The sequence below is a fragment of the Engystomops pustulosus genome, chromosome 3 (assembly GCF_040894005.1).
Source record: "Engystomops pustulosus chromosome 3, aEngPut4.maternal, whole genome shotgun sequence".
Lineage (NCBI taxonomy): Eukaryota > Metazoa > Chordata > Amphibia > Anura > Leptodactylidae > Engystomops > Engystomops pustulosus.
In genome coordinates this window covers 68,186,190-68,204,685 of record NC_092413.1, presented here as the reverse complement: position 1 = coordinate 68,204,685, position 18,496 = coordinate 68,186,190, and positions in this window count along the sequence as shown.

The window sequence follows — 18,496 nt, the reverse complement described above, 5'->3', positions numbered from 1 at the left end:
AACCTCAATGATAAGACGCACACTGTTTTCAATGCATTTCTTGCTAAAAGAGCTAAGATCGTGATTGTCTCTGTTGCTGAATGAGCTAGGACAGCTATTCAACTCTAATCTAGGAGAGACTCACTAACTTCATGTAGGAACACCGTTACTTTGTCTCCTAACTCATTTTCCTAACAAGACAACCTCAATGATAAGACGCACACTGTTTTCAATGCATTTCTTGCTAAAAGAGCTAAGATCGTGATTGTCTCTGTTGCTGAATGAGCTAGGACGCTATTCAACTCTAATCTAAGAGAGACTCACTAACTTCATGTAGGAACACCGTTACTTTGTCTCCTAACTCATTTTCCTAACAAGACAACCTCAATGATAAGACGCACACTGTTTTCAATGCATTTCTTGCTAAAAGAGCTAAGATCGTGATTGTCTCTGTTGCTGAATGAGCTAGGACGCTATTCAACTCTAATCTAGGAGAGACTCACTAACTTCATGTAGGAACACCGTTACTTTGTCTCCTAACTCATTTTCCTAACAAGACAACCTCAATGATAAGACGCACACTGTTTTCAATGCATTTCTTGCTAAAAGAGCTAAGATCGTGATTGTCTCTGTTGCTGAATGAGCTAGGACGCTATTCAACTCTAATCTAGGAGAGACTCACTAACTTCATGTAGGAACACCGTTACTTTGTCTCCTAACTCATTTTCCTAACAAGACAACCTCAATGATAAGACGCACACTGTTTTCAATGCATTTCTTGCTAAAAGAGCTAAAATTGTGATTGTCTCTGTTGCTGAATGAGCTAGGACGCTATTCAACTCTAATCTAGGAGAGACTCACTAACTTCATGTAGGAACACCGTTACTTTGTCTCCTAACTCATTTTCCTAACAAAACAACCTCAATGATAAGACGCACACTGTTTTCATTGCATTTCTTGCTAAAAGAGCTAAGATTGTGATTGTCTCTGTTGCTGAATGAGCTAGGACGCTATTCAACTCTAATCTAGAGAGACTCACTAACTTCATGAAGGAACACCGTTACTTTGTCTCCTAACTCATTTTCCTAACAAGACAACCTCAATGATAAGACGCACACTGTTTTCAATGCATTTCTTGCTAAAAGAGCTAAGATCGTGATTGTCTCTGTTGCTGAATGAGCTAGGACGCTATTCAACTCTAATCTAGGAGAGACTCACTAACTTCATGTAGGAACACCGTTACTTGTCTCCTAACTCATTTTCCTAACAAGACAACCTCAATGATAAGACGCACACTGTTTTCATTGCATTTCTTGCTAAAAGAGCTAAGATCGTGATTGTCTCTGTTGCTGAATGAGCTAGGACGCTATTCAACTCTAATCTAGGAGAGACTCACTAACTTCATGTAGGAACACCAGTTACTTTGTCTCCTAACTCATTTTCCTAACAAGACAACCTCAATGATAAGACGCACACTGTTTTCAATGCATTTCTTGCTAAAAGAGCTAAGATCGTGATTGTCTCTGTTGCTGAATGAGCTAGGACGCTATTCAACTCTAATCTAGAGAGACTCACTAACTTCATGTAGGAACACCGTTACTTTGTCTCCTAACTCATTTTCCTAACAAGACAACCTCAATGATAAGACGCACACTGTTTTCAATGCATTTCTTGCTAAAAGAGCTAAGATCGTGATTGTCTCTGTTGCTGAATGAGCTAGGACGCTATTCAACTCTAATCTAGGAGAGACTCACTAACTTCATGTAGGAACACCGTTACTTTGTCTCCTAACTCATTTTCCTAACAAGACAACCTCAATGATAAGACGCACACTGTTTTCAATGCATTTCTTGCTAAAAGAGCTAAGATCGTGATTGTCTCTGTTGCTGAATGAGCTAGGACGCTATTCAACTCTAATCTAAGAGAGACTCACTAACTTCATGTAGGACACACCGTTACTTTGTCTCCTAACTCATTTTCCTAACAAGACAACCTCAATGATAAGACGCACACTGTTTTCAATGCATTTCTTGCTAAAAGAGCTAAGATCGTGATTGTCTCTGTTGCTGAATGAGCAGGACGCTATTCAACTCTAATCTAGGAGAGACTCACTAACTTCATGTAGGAACACCGTTACTTTGTCTCCTAACTCATTTTCCTAACAAGACAACCTCAATGATAAGACGCACACTGTTTTCAATGCATTTCTTGCTAAAAGAGCTAAGATCGTGATTGTCTCTGTTGCTGAATGAGCTAGGACGCTATTCAACTCTAATCTAAGAGAGACTCACTAACTTCATGTAGGAACACCGTTACTTTGTCTCCTAACTCATTTCCTAACAAGACAACCTCAATGATAAGACGCACACTGTTTTCAATGCATTTCTTGGTAAAAGAGCTAAGATCGTGATTGTCTCTGTTGCTGAATGAGCTAGGACGCTATTCAACTCTAATCTAAGAGAGACTCACTAACTTCATGTAGGAACACCGTTACTTTGTCTCCTAACTCATTTTCCTAACAAGACAACCTCAATGATAAGACGCACACTGTTTTCAACGCATTTCTTGGTAAAAGAGCTAAGATCGTGATTGTCTCTGTTGCTGAATGAGCTAGGACGCTATTCAACTCTAATCTAAGAGAGACTCACTAACTTCATGTAGGAACACCGTTTACTTTGTCTCCTAACTCATTTTCCTAACAAGACAACCTCAATGATAAGACGCACACTGTTTTCAATGCATTTCTTGGTAAAAGAGCTAAGATCGTGATTGTCTCTGTTGCTGAATGAGCTAGGACGCTATTCAACTCTAATCTAAGAGAGACTCACTAACTTCATGTAGGAACACCGTTACTTTGTCTCCTAACTCATTTTCTAACCAGACAACCTCAATGATAAGAACACACATGTTTTCAATGCATTTCTTGGTAAAAGAGCTAAGATCGTGATTGTCTCTGTTGCTGAATGAGCTAGGACGCTATTTAACTCTAATCTAAGAGAGACTCACTAACTTCATGAAGGAACACCGTTACTTTGTCTCCTAACTCATTTTCCTAACCAGACAACCTCAATGATAAGACGCACACTGTTTTCAATGCATTTCTTAGTAAAAGAGCTAAGATCGTGATTGTCTCTGTTGCTGAATGAGCTAGGACGCTATTCAACTCTAATCTAAGAGAGACTCACTAACTTCATGTAGGAACACCGTTACTTTGTCTCCTAACTTATTTTCCTAACAAGACAACCTCAATGATAAGACGCACACTGTTTTCAATGCATTTCTTGCTAAAAGAGCTAAGATCGTGATTGTCTCTGTTGCTGAATGAGCTAGGACGCTATTCAACTCTAATCTAAGAGAGACTCACTAACTTCATGTAGGAACACCGTTACTTTGTCTCCTAACTCATTTTCCTAACAAGACAACCTCAATGATAAGACGCACACTGTTTTCAATGCATTTCTTGCTAAAAGAGCTAAGATTGTGATTGTCTCTGTTGCTGAATGAGCTAGGACGCTATTCAACTCTAATCTAGGAGAGACTCACTAACTTCATGTAGGAACACCGTTACTTTGTCTCCTAACTCATTTTCCTAACAAAACAACCTCAATGATAAGACGCACACTGTTTTCAATGCATTTCTTGGCTAAAAGAGCTAAGATTGTGATTGTCTCTGTTGCTGAATGAGCTAGGACGCTATTCAACTCTAATCTAGGAGAGACTCACTAACTTCATGTAGGAACACCGTTACTTTGTCTCCTAACTCATTTTCCTAACAAAACAACCTCAATGATAAGACGCACACTGTTTTCAATGCATTTCTTGCTAAAAGAGCTAAGATCGTGATTGTCTCTGTTGCTGAATGAGCTAGGACGCTATTCAACTCTAATCTAAGAGAGACTCACTAACTTCATGTAGGAACACCGTTACTTTGTCTCCTAACTCATTTTCCTAACAAGACAACCTCAATGATAAGACGCACACTGTTTTCAACGCATTTCTTGGTAAAAGAGCTAAGATCGTGATTGTCTCTGTTGCTGAATGAGCTAGGACGCTATTCAACTCTAATCTAAGAGAGACTCACTAACTTCATGTAGGAACACCGTTACTTTGTCTCCTAACTCATTTTCCTAACAAGACAACCTCAATGATAAGACGCACACTGTTTTCAATGCATTTCTTGGTAAAAGAGCTAAGATCGTGATTGTCTCTGTTGCTGAATGAGCTAGGACGCTATTTAACTCTAATCTAAGAGAGACTCACTAACTTCATGAAGGAACACCGTTACTTTGTCTCCTAACTCATTTTCCTAACCAGACAACCTCAATGATAAGACGCACACTGTTTTCAATGCATTTCTTAACTAAAAGAGCTAAGATCGTGATTGTCTCTGTTGCTGAATGAGCTAGGACGCTATTCAACTCTAATCTAAGAGAGACTCACTAACTTCATGTAGGAACACCGTTACTTTGTCTCCTAACTCATTTTCCTAACCAGACAACCTCAATGATAAGACGCACACTGTTTTCAACGCATTTCTTGGTAAAAGAGCTAAGATCGTGATTGTCTCTGTTGCTGAATGAGCTAGGACGCTATTTAACTCTAATCTAAGAGAGACTCACTAACTTCATGAAGGAACACCGTTACTTGTCTCCTAACTCATTTTCCTAAGAGATCACTAAGTGTGAATCAAACTCAATGATAAGACGCACACTGTTTTCAATGCATTTCTTACTAAAAATCGAGCTAAGATCGTGATTGTCTCTGTTGCTGAATGAGCTAGGACGCTATTCAACTCTAATCTAAGAGAGACTCACTAACTTCATGTAGGAACACCGTTACTTTGTCTCCTAACTCATTTTCCTAACAAGACAACCTCAATGATAAGACGCACACTGTTTTCAATGCATTTCTTGCTAAAAGAGCTAAGATCGTGATTGTCTCTGTTGCTGAATGAGCTAGGACGCTATTCAACTCTAATCTAAGAGAGACTCACTAACTTCATGTAGGAACACCGTTACTTTGTCTCCTAACTCATTTTCCTAACAAGACAACCTCAATGATAAGACGCACACTGTTTTCAATGCATTTCTTGCTAAAAGAGCTAAGATTGTGATTGTCTCTGTTGCTGAATGAGCTAGGACGCTATTCAACTCTAATCTAGGAGAGACTCACTAACTTCATGTAGGAACACCGTTACTTTGTCTCCTAACTCATTTTCCTAACAAACAACCTCAATGATAAGACGCACACTGTTTTCAATGCATTTCTTGCTAAAAGAGCTAAGATTGTGATTGTCTCTGTTGCTGAATGAGCTAGGACGCTATTCAACTCTAATCTAGGAGAGACTCACTAACTTCATGTAGGAACACCGTTACTTTGTCTCCTAACTCATTTTCCTAACAAGACAACCTCAATGATAAGACGCACACTGTTTTCAATGCATTTCTTGCTAAAAGAGCTAAGATTGTGATTGTCTCTGTTGCTGAATGAGCTAGGACGCTATTCAACTCTAATCTAGGAGAGACTCACTAACTTCATGTAGGAACACCGTTACTTTGTCTCCTAACTCATTTTCCTAACAAGACAACCTCAATGATAAGACGCACACTGTTTTCAATGCATTTCTTGCTAAAAGAGCTAAGATCGTGATTGTCTCTGTTGCTGAATGAGCTAGGACGCTATTCAACTCTAATCTAAGAGAGACTCACTAACTTCATGTAGGAACACCGTTACTTTGTCTCCTAACTCATTTTCCTAACAAGACAACCTCAATGATAAGACGCACACTGTTTTCAATGCATTTCTTGCTAAAAGAGCTAAGATCGTGATTGTCTCTGTTGCTGAATGAGCTAGGACGCTATTCAACTCTAATCTAAGAGAGACTCACTAACTGCATGTAGGAACACCGTTACTTTGTCTCCTAACTCATTTTCCTAACAAGACAACCTCAATGATAAGACGCACACTGTTTTCAATGCATTTCTTGCTAAAAGAGCTAAGATCGTGATTGTCTCTGTTGCTGAATGAGCTAGGACGCTATTCAACTCTAATCTAAGAGAGACTCACTAACTTCATGTAGGAACACCGTTACTTTGTCTCCTAACTCATTTTCCTAACAAAACAACCTCAATGATAAGACGCACACTGTTTTCAATGCATTTCTTGCTAAAAGAGCTAAGATTGTGATTGTCTCTGTTGCTGAATGAGCTAGGACGCTATTCAACTCTAATCTAGGAGAGACTCACTAACTTCATGTAGGAACACCGTTACTTTGTCTCCTAACTCATTTTCCTAACAAGACAACCTCAATGATAAGACGCACACTGTTTTCAATGCATTTCTTGGTAAAAGAGCTAAGATCGTGATTGTCTCTGTTGCTGAATGAGCTAGGACGCTATTCAACTCTAATCTAGGAGAGACTCACTAACTTCATGTAGGAACACCGTTACTTTGTCTCCTAACTCATTTTCCTAACAAGACAACCTCAATGATAAGACGCACACTGTTTTCAATGCATTTCTTACTAAAAGAGCTAAGATCGTGATTGTCTCTGTTGCTGAATGAGCTAGGACGCTATTCAACTCTAATCTAAGAGAGACTCACTAACTTCATGTAGGAACACCGTTACTTTGTCTCCTAACTCATTTTCCTAACAAGACAACCTCAATGATAAGACGCACACTGTTTTCAATGCATTTCTTGCTAAAAGAGCTAAGATCGTGATTGTCTCTGTTGCTGAATGAGCTAGGACGCTATTCAACTCTAATCTAAGAGAGACTCACTAACTGCATGTAGGAACACCGTTACTTTGTCTCCTAACTCATTTTCCTAACAAGACAACCTCAATGATAAGACGCACACTGTTTTCAATGCATTTCTTGCTAAAAGAGCTAAGATTGTGATTGTCTCTGTTGCTGAATGAGCTAGGACGCTATTCAACTCTAATCTAGGAGAGACTCACTAACTTCATGTAGGAACACCGTTACTTTGTCTCCTAACTCATTTCCTAACAAAACAACCTCAATGATAAGACGCACACTGTTTTCAATGCATTTCTTGCTAAAAGAGCTAAGATTGTGATTGTCTCTGTTGCTGAATGAGCTAGGACGCTATTCAACTCTAATCTAAGGAGAGACTCACTAACTTCATGTAGGAACACCGTTACTTTGTCTCCTAACTCATTTTCCTAACAAGACAACCTCAATGATAAGACGCACACTGTTTTCAATGCATTTCTTGCTAAAAGAGCTAAGATCGTGATTGTCTCTGTTGCTGAATGAGCTAGGACGCTATTCAACTCTAATCTAAGAGAGACTCACTAACTTCATGTAGGAACACCGTTACTTTGTCTCCTAACTCATTTTCCTAACAAGACAACCTCAATGATAAGACGCACACTGTTTTCAATGCATTTCTTGGTAAAAGAGCTAAGATCGTGATTGTCTCTGTTGCTGAATGAGCTAGGACGCTATTCAACTCTAATCTAAGGAGAGACTCACTAACTTCATGTAGGAACACCGTTACTTTGTCTCCTAACTCATTTTCCTAACAAGACAACCTCAATGATAAGACGCACACTGTTTTCAATGCATTTCTTGCTAAAAGAGCTAAGATCGTGATTGTCTCTGTTGCTGAATGAGCTAGGACGCTATTCAACTCTAATCTAAGAGAGACTCACTAACTTCATGTAGGAACACCGTTACTTTGTCTCCTAACTCATTTTCCTAACAAGACAACCTCAATGATAAGACGCACACTGTTTTCAATGCATTTCTTGCTAAAAGAGCTAAGATCGTGATTGTCTCTGTTGCTGAATGAGCTAGGACGCTATTCAACTCTAATCTAGGAGAGACTCACTAACTTCATGTAGGAACACCGTTACTTTGTCTCCTAACTCATTTTCCTAACAAGACAACCTCAATGATAAGACGCACACTGTTTTCAATGCATTTCTTGCTAAAAGAGCTAAGATTGTGATTGTCTCTGTTGCTGAATGAGCTAGGACGCTATTCAACTCTAATCTAGGAGAGACTCACTAACTTCATGTAGGAACACCGTTACTTTGTCTCCTAACTCATTTTCCTAACAAGACAACCTCAATGATAAGACGCACACTGTTTTCAATGCATTTCTTGCTAAAAGAGCTAAGATCGTGATTGTCTCTGTTGCTGAATGAGCTAGGACGCTATTCAACTCTAATCTAAGAGAGACTCACTAACTTCATGTAGGAACACCGTTACTTTGTCTCCTAACTCATTTTCCTAACAAGACAACCTCAATGATAAGACGCACACTGTTTTCAACGCATTTCTTGGTAAAAGAGCTAAGATCGTGATTGTCTCTGTTGCTGAATGAGCTAGGACGCTATTCAACTCTAATCTAAGAGAGACTCACTAACTTCATGTAGGAACACCGTTACTTTGTCTCCTAACTCATTTTCCTAACAAGACAACCTCAATGATAAGACGCACACTGTTTTCAATGCATTTCTTGCTAAAAGAGCTAAGATCGTGATTGTCTCTGTTGCTGAATGAGCTAGGACGCTATTCAACTCTAATCTAGGAGAGACTCACTAACTTCATGTAGGAACACCGTTACTTTGTCTCCTAACTCATTTTCCTAACAAGACAACCTCAATGATAAGACGCACACTGTTTTCAATGCATTTCTTGCTAAAAGAGCTAAGATTGTGATTGTCTCTGTTGCTGAATGAGCTAGGACGCTATTCAACTCTAATCTAGGAGAGACTCACTAACTTCATGTAGGAACACCGTTACTTTGTCTCCTAACTCATTTTCCTAACCAGACAACCTCAATGATAAGACGCACACTGTTTTCAATGCATTTCTTGGTAAAAGAGCTAAGATCGTGATTGTCTCTGTTGCTGAATGAGCTAGGACGCTATTCAACTCTAATCTAGGAGAGACTCACTAACTTCATGAAGGAACACCGTTACTTTGTCTCCTAACTCATTTTCCTAACCAGACAACCTCAATGATAAGACGCACACTGTTTTCAATGCATTTCTTACTAAAAGAGCTAAGATCGTGATTGTCTCTGTTGCTGAATGAGCTAGGACGCTATTCAACTCTAATCTAAGAGAGACTCACTAACTTCATGTAGGAACACCGTTACTTTGTCTCCTAACTCATTTTCCTAACAAGACAACCTCAATGATAAGACGCACACTGTTTTCAATGCATTTCTTGGTAAAAGAGCTAAGATCGTGATTGTCTCTGTTGCTGAATGAGCTAGGACGCTATTCAACTCTAATCTAGGAGAGACTCACTAACTTCATGTAGGAACACCGTTACTTTGTCTCCTAACTCATTTTCCTAACAAGACAACCTCAATGATAAGACGCACACTGTTTTCAATGCATTTCTTGCTAAAAGAGCTAAGATCGTGATTGTCTCTGTTGCTGAATGAGCTAGGACGCTATTCAACTCTAATCTAAGAGAGACTCACTAACTTCATGTAGGAACACCGTTACTTTGTCTCCTAACTCATTTTCCTAACAAGACAACCTCAATGATAAGACGCACACTGTTTTCAATGCATTTCTTGCTAAAAGAGCTAAGATCGTGATTGTCTCTGTTGCTGAATGAGCTAGGACGCTATTCAACTCTAATCTAAGAGAGACTCACTAACTTCATGTAGGAACACCGTTACTTTGTCTCCTAACTCATTTTCCTAACAAGACAACCTCAATGATAAGACGCACACTGTTTTCAATGCATTTCTTGCTAAAAGAGCTAAGATTGTGATTGTCTCTGTTGCTGAATGAGCTAGGACGCTATTCAACTCTAATCTAGGAGAGACTCACTAACTTCATGTAGGAACACCGTTACTTTGTCTCCTAACTCATTTTCCTAACAAAACAACCTCAATGATAAGACGCACACTGTTTTCAATGCATTTCTTGCTAAAAGAGCTAAGATTGTGATTGTCTCTGTTGCTGAATGAGCTAGGACGCTATTCAACTCTAATCTAGGAGAGACTCACTAACTTCATGTAGGAACACCGTTACTTTGTCTCCTAACTCATTTTCCTAACAAAACAACCTCAATGATAAGACGCACACTGTTTTCAATGTATTTCTTGCTAAAAGAGCTAAGATCGTGATTGTCTCTGTTGCTGAATGAGCTAGGACGCTATTCAACTCTAATCTAAGAGAGACTCACTAACTTCATGTAGGAACACCGTTACTTTGTCTCCTAACTCATTTTCCTAACAAGACAACCTCAATGATAAGACGCACACTGTTTTCAATGCATTTCTTGGTAAAAGAGCTAAGATCGTGATTGTCTCTGTTGCTGAATGAGCTAGGACGCTATTCAACTCTAATCTAGGAGAGACTCACTAACTTCATGTAGGAACACCGTTACTTTGTCTCCTAACTCATTTTCCTAACAAGACAACCTCAATGATAAGACGCACACTGTTTTCAATGCATTTCTTACTAAAAGAGCTAAGATCGTGATTGTCTCTGTTGCTGAATAAGCTAGGACGCTATTCAACTCTAATCTAAGAGAGACTCACTAACTTCATGTAGGAACACCGTTACTTTGTCTCCTAACTCATTTTCCTAACAAGACAACCTCAATGATAAGACGCACACTGTTTTCAATGCATTTCTTGCTAAAAGAGCTAAGATCGTGATTGTCTCTGTTGCTGAATGAGCTAGGACGCTATTCAACTCTAATCTAGGAGAGACTCACTAACTTCATGTAGGAACACCGTTACTTTGTCTCCTAACTCATTTTCCTAACAAGACAACCTCAATGATAAGACGCACACTGTTTTCAATGCATTTCTTGCTAAAAGAGCTAAGATCGTGATTGTCTCTGTTGCTGAATGAGCTAGGACGCTATTCAACTCTAATCTAAGAGAGACTCACTAACTTCATGTAGGAACACCGTTACTTTGTCTCCTAACTCATTTTCCTAACCAGACAACCTCAATGATAAGACGCACACTGTTTTCAACGCATTTCTTGGTAAAAGAGCTAAGATCGTGATTGTCTCTGTTGCTGAATGAGCTAGGACGCTATTCAACTCTAATCTAAGAGAGACTCACTAACTTCATGAAGGAACACCGTTACTTTGTCTCCTAACTCATTTTCCTAACCAGACAACCTCAATGATAAGACGCACACTGTTTTCAATGCATTTCTTACTAAAAGAGCTAAGATCGTGATTGTCTCTGTTGCTGAATGAGCTAGGACGCTATTAAACTCTAATCTAAGAGAGACTCACTAACTTCATGTAGGAACACCGTTACTTTGTCTCCTAACTCATTTTCCTAACAAGACAACCTCAATGATAAGACGCACACTGTTTTCAATGCATTTCTTGGTAAAAGAGCTAAGATCGTGATTGTCTCTGTTGCTGAATGAGCTAGGACGCTATTCAACTCTAATCTAGGAGAGACTCACTAACTTCATGTAGGAACACCGTTACTTTGTCTCCTAACTCATTTTCCTAACAAGACAACCTCAATGATAAGACGCACACTGTTTTCAATGCATTTCTTACTAAAAGAGCTAAGATCGTGATTGTCTCTGTTGCTGAATAAGCTAGGACGCTATTCAACTCTAATCTAAGAGAGACTCACTAACTTCATGTAGGAACACCGTTACTTTGTCTCCTAACTCATTTTCCTAACAAGACAACCTCAATGATAAGACGCACACTGTTTTCAATGCATTTCTTGCTAAAAGAGCTAAGATCGTGATTGTCTCTGTTGCTGAATGAGCTAGGACGCTATTCAACTCTAATCTAAGAGAGACTCACTAACTGCATGTAGGAACACCGTTACTTTGTCTCCTAACTCATTTTCCTAACAAGACAACCTCAATGATAAGACGCACACTGTTTTCAATGCATTTCTTGCTAAAAGAGCTAAGATTGTGATTGTCTCTGTTGCTGAATGAGCTAGGACGCTATTCAACTCTAATCTAGGAGAGACTCACTAACTTCATGTAGGAACACCGTTACTTTGTCTCCTAACTCATTTTCCTAACAAGACAACCTCAATGATAAGACGCACACTGTTTTCAATGCATTTCTTGCTAAAAGAGCTAAGATTGTGATTGTCTCTGTTGCTGAATGAGCTAGGACGCTATTCAACTCTAATCTAGGAGAGACTCACTAACTTCATGTAGGAACACCGTTACTTTGTCTCCTAACTCATTTTCCTAACAAAACAACCTCAATGATAAGACGCACACTGTTTTCAATGTATTTCTTGCTAAAAGAGCTAAGATCGTGATTGTCTCTGTTGCTGAATGAGCTAGGACGCTATTCAACTCTAATCTAAGAGAGACTCACTAACTTCATGTAGGAACACCGTTACTTTGTCTCCTAACTCATTTTCCTAACAAGACAACCTCAATGATAAGACGCACACTGTTTTCAATGCATTTCTTGGTAAAAGAGCTAAGATCGTGATTGTCTCTGTTGCTGAATGAGCTAGGACGCTATTCAACTCTAATCTAGGAGAGACTCACTAACTTCATGTAGGAACACCGTTACTTTGTCTCCTAACTCATTTTCCTAACAAGACAACCTCAATGATAAGACGCACACTGTTTTCAATGCATTTCTTACTAAAAGAGCTAAGATCGTGATTGTCTCTGTTGCTGAATAGAGCTAGGACGCTATTCAACTCTAATCTAAGAGAGACTCACTAACTTCATGTAGGAACACCGTTACTTTGTCTCCTAACTCATTTTCCTAACAAGACAACCTCAATGATAAGACGCACACTGTTTTCAATGCATTTCTTGCTAAAAGAGCTAAGATCGTGATTGTCTCTGTTGCTGAATGAGCTAGGACGCTATTCAACTCTAATCTAGGAGAGACTCACTAACTTCATGTAGGAACACCGTTACTTTGTCTCCTAACTCATTTTCCTAACAAGACAACCTCAATGATAAGACGCACACTGTTTTCAATGCATTTCTTGCTAAAAGAGCTAAGATTGTGATTGTCTCTGTTGCTGAATGAGCTAGGACGCTATTCAACTCTAATCTAGGAGAGACTCACTAACTTCATGTAGGAACACCATTACTTTGTCTCCTAACTCATTTTCCTAACAAGACAACCTCAATGATAAGACGCACACTGTTTTCAATGCATTTCTTGCTAAAAGAGCTAAGATCGTGATTGTCTCTGTTGCTGAATGAGCTAGGACGCTATTCAACTCTAATCTAAGAGAGACTCACTAACTTCATGTAGGAACACCGTTACTTTGTCTCCTAACTCATTTTCCTAACCAGACAACCTCAATGATAAGACGCACACTGTTTTCAACGCATTTCTTGGTAAAAGAGCTAAGATCGTGATTGTCTCTGTTGCTGAATGAGCTAGGACGCTATTCAACTCTAATCTAAGAGAGACTCACTAACTTCATGAAGGAACACCGTTACTTTGTCTCCTAACTCATTTTCCTAACCAGACAACCTCAATGATAAGACGCACACTGTTTTCAATGCATTTCTTACTAAAAGAGCTAAGATCGTGATTGTCTCTGTTGCTGAATGAGCTAGGACGCTATTCAACTCTAATCTAAGAGAGACTCACTAACTGCATGTAGGAACACCGTTACTTTGTCTCCTAACTCATTTTCCTAACAAGACAACCTCAATGATAAGACGCACACTGTTTTCAATGCATTTCTTGCTAAAAGAGCTAAGGTCGTGATTGTCTCTGTTGCTGAATGAGCTAGGACGCTATTCATCTCTAATCTAAGAGAGACTCACTAACTTCATGTAGGAACACCGTTACTTTGTCTCCTAACTCATTTTCCTAACCAGACAACCTCAATGATAAGACGCACACTGTTTTCAATGCATTTCTTACTAAAAGAGCTAAGATCGTGATTGTCTCTGTTGCTGAATGAGCTAGGACGCTATTCAACTCTAATCTAAGAGAGACTCACTAACTTCATGTAGGAACACCGTTACTTTGTCTCCTAACTCATTTTCCTAACAAGACAACCTCAATGATAAGACGCACACTGTTTTCAATGCATTTCTTGCTAAAAGAGCTAAGATCGTGATTGTCTCTGTTGCTGAATGAGCTAGGACGCTATTCAACTCTAATCTAGGAGAGACTCACTAACTTCATGTAGGAACACCGTTACTTTGTCTCCTAACTCATTTTCCTAACAAGACAACCTCAATGATAAGACGCACACTGTTTTCAATGCATTTCTTACTAAAAGAGCTAAGATCGTGATTGTCTCTGTTGCTGAATGAGCTAGGACGCTATTCATCTCTAATCTAAGAGAGACTCACTAACTTCATGTAGGAACACCGTTACTTTGTCTCCTAACTCATTTTCCTAACCAGACAACCTCAATGATAAGACGCACACTGTTTTCAACGCATTTCTTGGTAAAAGAGCTAAGATCGTTATTGTCTCTGTTGCTGAATGAGCTAGGACGCTATTCAACTCTAATCTAAGAGAGACTCACTAACTTCATGAAGGAACACCGTTACTTTGTCTCCTAACTCATTTTCCTAACCAGACAACCTCAATGATAAGACGCACACTGTTTTCAATGCATTTCTTACTAAAAGAGCTAAGATCGTGATTGTCTCTGTTGCTGAATGAGCTAGGACGCTATTCAACTCTAATCTAAGAGAGACTCACTAACTGCATGTAGGAACACCGTTACTTTGTGTCCTAACTCATTTTCCTAACAAGACAACCTCAATGATAAGACGCACACTGTTTTCAATGCATTTCTTGCTAAAAGAGCTAAGATCGTGATTGTCTCTGTTGCTGAATGAGCTAGGACGCTATTCAACTCTAATCTAGGAGAGACTCACTTACTTCATGTAGGAACACCGTTACTTTGTCTCCTAACTCATTTTCCTAACCAGACAACCTCAATGATAAGACGCACACTGTTTTCAATGCATTTCTTGCTAAAAGAGCTAAGATCGTGATTGTCTCTGTTGCTGAATGAGCTAGGACGCTATTCAACTCTAATCTAGGAGAGACTCACTAACTTCATGTAGGAACTCCTAACTCATTTTCCTAACAAGACAACCTCAATGATAAGACGCACACTGTTTTCAATGCATTTCTTACTAAAAGAGCTAAGATCGTGATTGTCTCTGTTGCTGAATGAGCTAGGACGCTATTCAACTCTAATCTAAGAGAGACTCACTAACTTCATGTAGGAACACCGTTACTTTGTCTCCTAACTCATTTTCCTAACCAGACAACCTCAATGATAAGACGCACACTGTTTTCAACGCATTTCTTGGTAAAAGAGCTAAGATCGTGATTGTCTCTGTTGCTGAATGAGCTAGGACGCTATTCAACTCTAATCTAAGAGAGACTCACTAACTTCATGAAGGAACACCGTTACTTTGTCTCCTAACTCATTTTCCTAACCAGACAACCTCAATGATAAGACGCACACTGTTTTCAATGCATTTCTTACTAAAAGAGCTAAGATCGTGATTGTCTCTGTTGCTGAATGAGCTAGGACGCTATTCATCTCTAATCTAAGAGAGACTCACTAACTTCATGTAGGAACACCGTTACTTTGTCTCCTAACTCATTTTCCTAACCAGACAACCTCAATGATAAGACGCACACTGTTTTCAACGCATTTCTTGGTAAAAGAGCTAAGATCGTTATTGTCTCTGTTGCTGAATGAGCTAGGACGCTATTCAACTCTAATCTAAGAGAGACTCACTAACTTCATGAAGGAACACCGTTACTTTGTCTCCTAACTCATTTTCCTAACCAGACAACCTCAATGATAAGACGCACACTGTTTTCAATGCATTTCTTACTAAAAGAGCTAAGATCGTGATTGTCTCTGTTGCTGAATGAGCTAGGACGCTATTCAACTCTAATCTAAGAGAGACTCACTAACTGCATGTAGGAACACCGTTACTTTGTGTCCTAACTCATTTTCCTAACAAGACAACCTCAATGATAAGACGCACACTGTTTTCAATGCATTTCTTGCTAAAAGAGCTAAGATCGTGATTGTCTCTGTTGCTGAATGAGCTAGGACGCTATTCAACTCTAATCTAGGAGAGACTCACTTACTTCATGTAGGAACACCGTTACTTTGTCTCCTAACTCATTTTCCTAACCAGACAACCTCAATGATAAGACGCACACTGTTTTCAATGCATTTCTTGCTAAAAGAGCTAAGATCGTGATTGTCTCTGTTGCTGAATGAGCTAGGACGCTATTCAACTCTAATCTAGGAGAGACTCACTAACTTCATGTAGGAACTCCTAACTCATTTTCCTAACAAGACAACCTCAATGATAAGACGCACACTGTTTTCAATGCATTTCTTACTAAAAGAGCTAAGATCGTGATTGTCTCTGTTGCTGAATGAGCTAGGACGCTATTCAACTCTAATCTAAGAGAGACTCACTAACTTCATGTAGGAACACCGTTACTTTGTCTCCTAACTCATTTTCCTAACCAGACAACCTCAATGATAAGACGCACACTGTTTTCAACGCATTTCTTGGTAAAAGAGCTAAGATCGTGATTGTCTCTGTTGCTGAATGAGCTAGGACGCTATTCAACTCTAATCTAAGAGAGACTCACTAACTTCATGAAGGAACACCGTTACTTTGTCTCCTAACTCATTTTCCTAACCAGACAACCTCAATGATAAGACGCACACTGTTTTCAATGCATTTCTTACTAAAAGAGCTAAGATCGTGATTGTCTCTGTTGCTGAATGAGCTAGGACGCTATTCATCTCTAATCTAAGAGAGACTCACTAACTTCATGTAGGAACACCGTTACTTTGTCTCCTAACTCATTTTCCTAACCAGACAACCTAAATGATAAGACGCACACTGTTTTCAACGCATTTCTTGGTAAAAGAGCTAAGATCGTGATTGTCTCTGTTGCTGAATGAGCTAGGACGCTATTCAACTCTAATCTAAGAGAGACTCACTAACTTCATGAAGGAACACCGTTACTTTGTCTCCTAACTCATTTTCCTAACCAGACAACCTCTATGATAAGACGCACACTGTTTTCAATGCATTTCTTACTAAAAGAGCTAAGATCGTGATTGTCTCTGTTGCTGAATGAGCTAGGACGCTATTCAACTGTAATCTAAGAGAGACTCACTAACTGCATGTAGGAACACCGTTACTTTGTCTCCTAACTCATTTTCCTAACAAGACAACCTCAATGATAAGACGCACACTGTTTTCAATGCATTTCTTGCTAAAAGAGCTAAGATCGTGATTGTCTCTGTTGCTGAATGAGCTAGGACGCTATTCAACTCTAATCTAGGAGAGACTCACTTACTTCATGTAGGAACACCGTTACTTTGTCTCCTAACTCATTTTCCTAACAAGACAACCTCAATGATAAGACGCACACTGTTTTCAATGCATTTCTTGCTAAAAGAGCTAAGATCGTGATTGTCTCTGTTGCTGAATGAGCTAGGACGCTATCCAACTCTAATCTAAGAGAGACTCACTAACTTCATGTAGGAACACCGTTACTTTGTCTCCTAACTCATTTTCCTAACCAGACAACCTCAATGATAAGACGCACACTGTTTTCAATGCATTTCTTACTAAAAGAGCTAAGATCGTGATTGTCTCTGTTGCTGAATGAGCTAGGACGCTATTCAACTCTAATCTAAGAGAGACTCACTAACTTCATGTAGGAACACCGTTACTTTGTCTCCTAACTCATTTTCCTAACCAGACAACCTCAATGATAAGACGCACATTGTTTTCAACGCATTTCTTGGTAAAAGAGCTAAGATCGTGATTGTCTCTGTTGCTGAATGAGCTAGGACGCTATTCAACTCTAATCTAAGAGAGACTCACTAACTTCATGAAGGAACACCGTTACTTTGTCTCCTAACTCATTTTCCTAACCAGACAACCTCAATGATAAGACGCACACTGTTTTCAATGCATTTCTTGCTAAAAGAGCTAAGATCGTGATTGTCTCTGTTGCTGAATGAGCTAGGACGCTATTCAACTCTAATCTAGGAGAGACTCACTTACTTCATGTAGGAACACCGTTACTTTGTCTCCTAACTCATTTTCCTAACCAGACAACCTCAATGATAAGACGCACACTGTTTTCAATGCATTTCTTGCTAAAAGAGCTAAGATCGTGATTGTCTCTGTTGCTGAATGAGCTAGGACGCTATTCAACTCTAATCTAGGAGAGACTCACTAACTTCATGTAGGAACACCGTTACTTTGTCTCCTAACTCATTTTCCTAACAAGACAACCTCAATGATAAGACGCACACTGTTTTCAATGCATTTCTTGCTAAAAGAGCTAAGATCGTGATTGTCTCTGTTGCTGAATGAGCTAGGACGCTATTCAACTCTAATCTAGGAGAGACTCACTAACTTCATGTAGGAACACCGTTACTTTGTCTCCTAACTCATTTTCCTAACAAGACAACCTCAATGATAAGACGCACACTGTTTTCAATGCATTTCTTACTAAAAGAGCTAAGATCGTGATTGTCT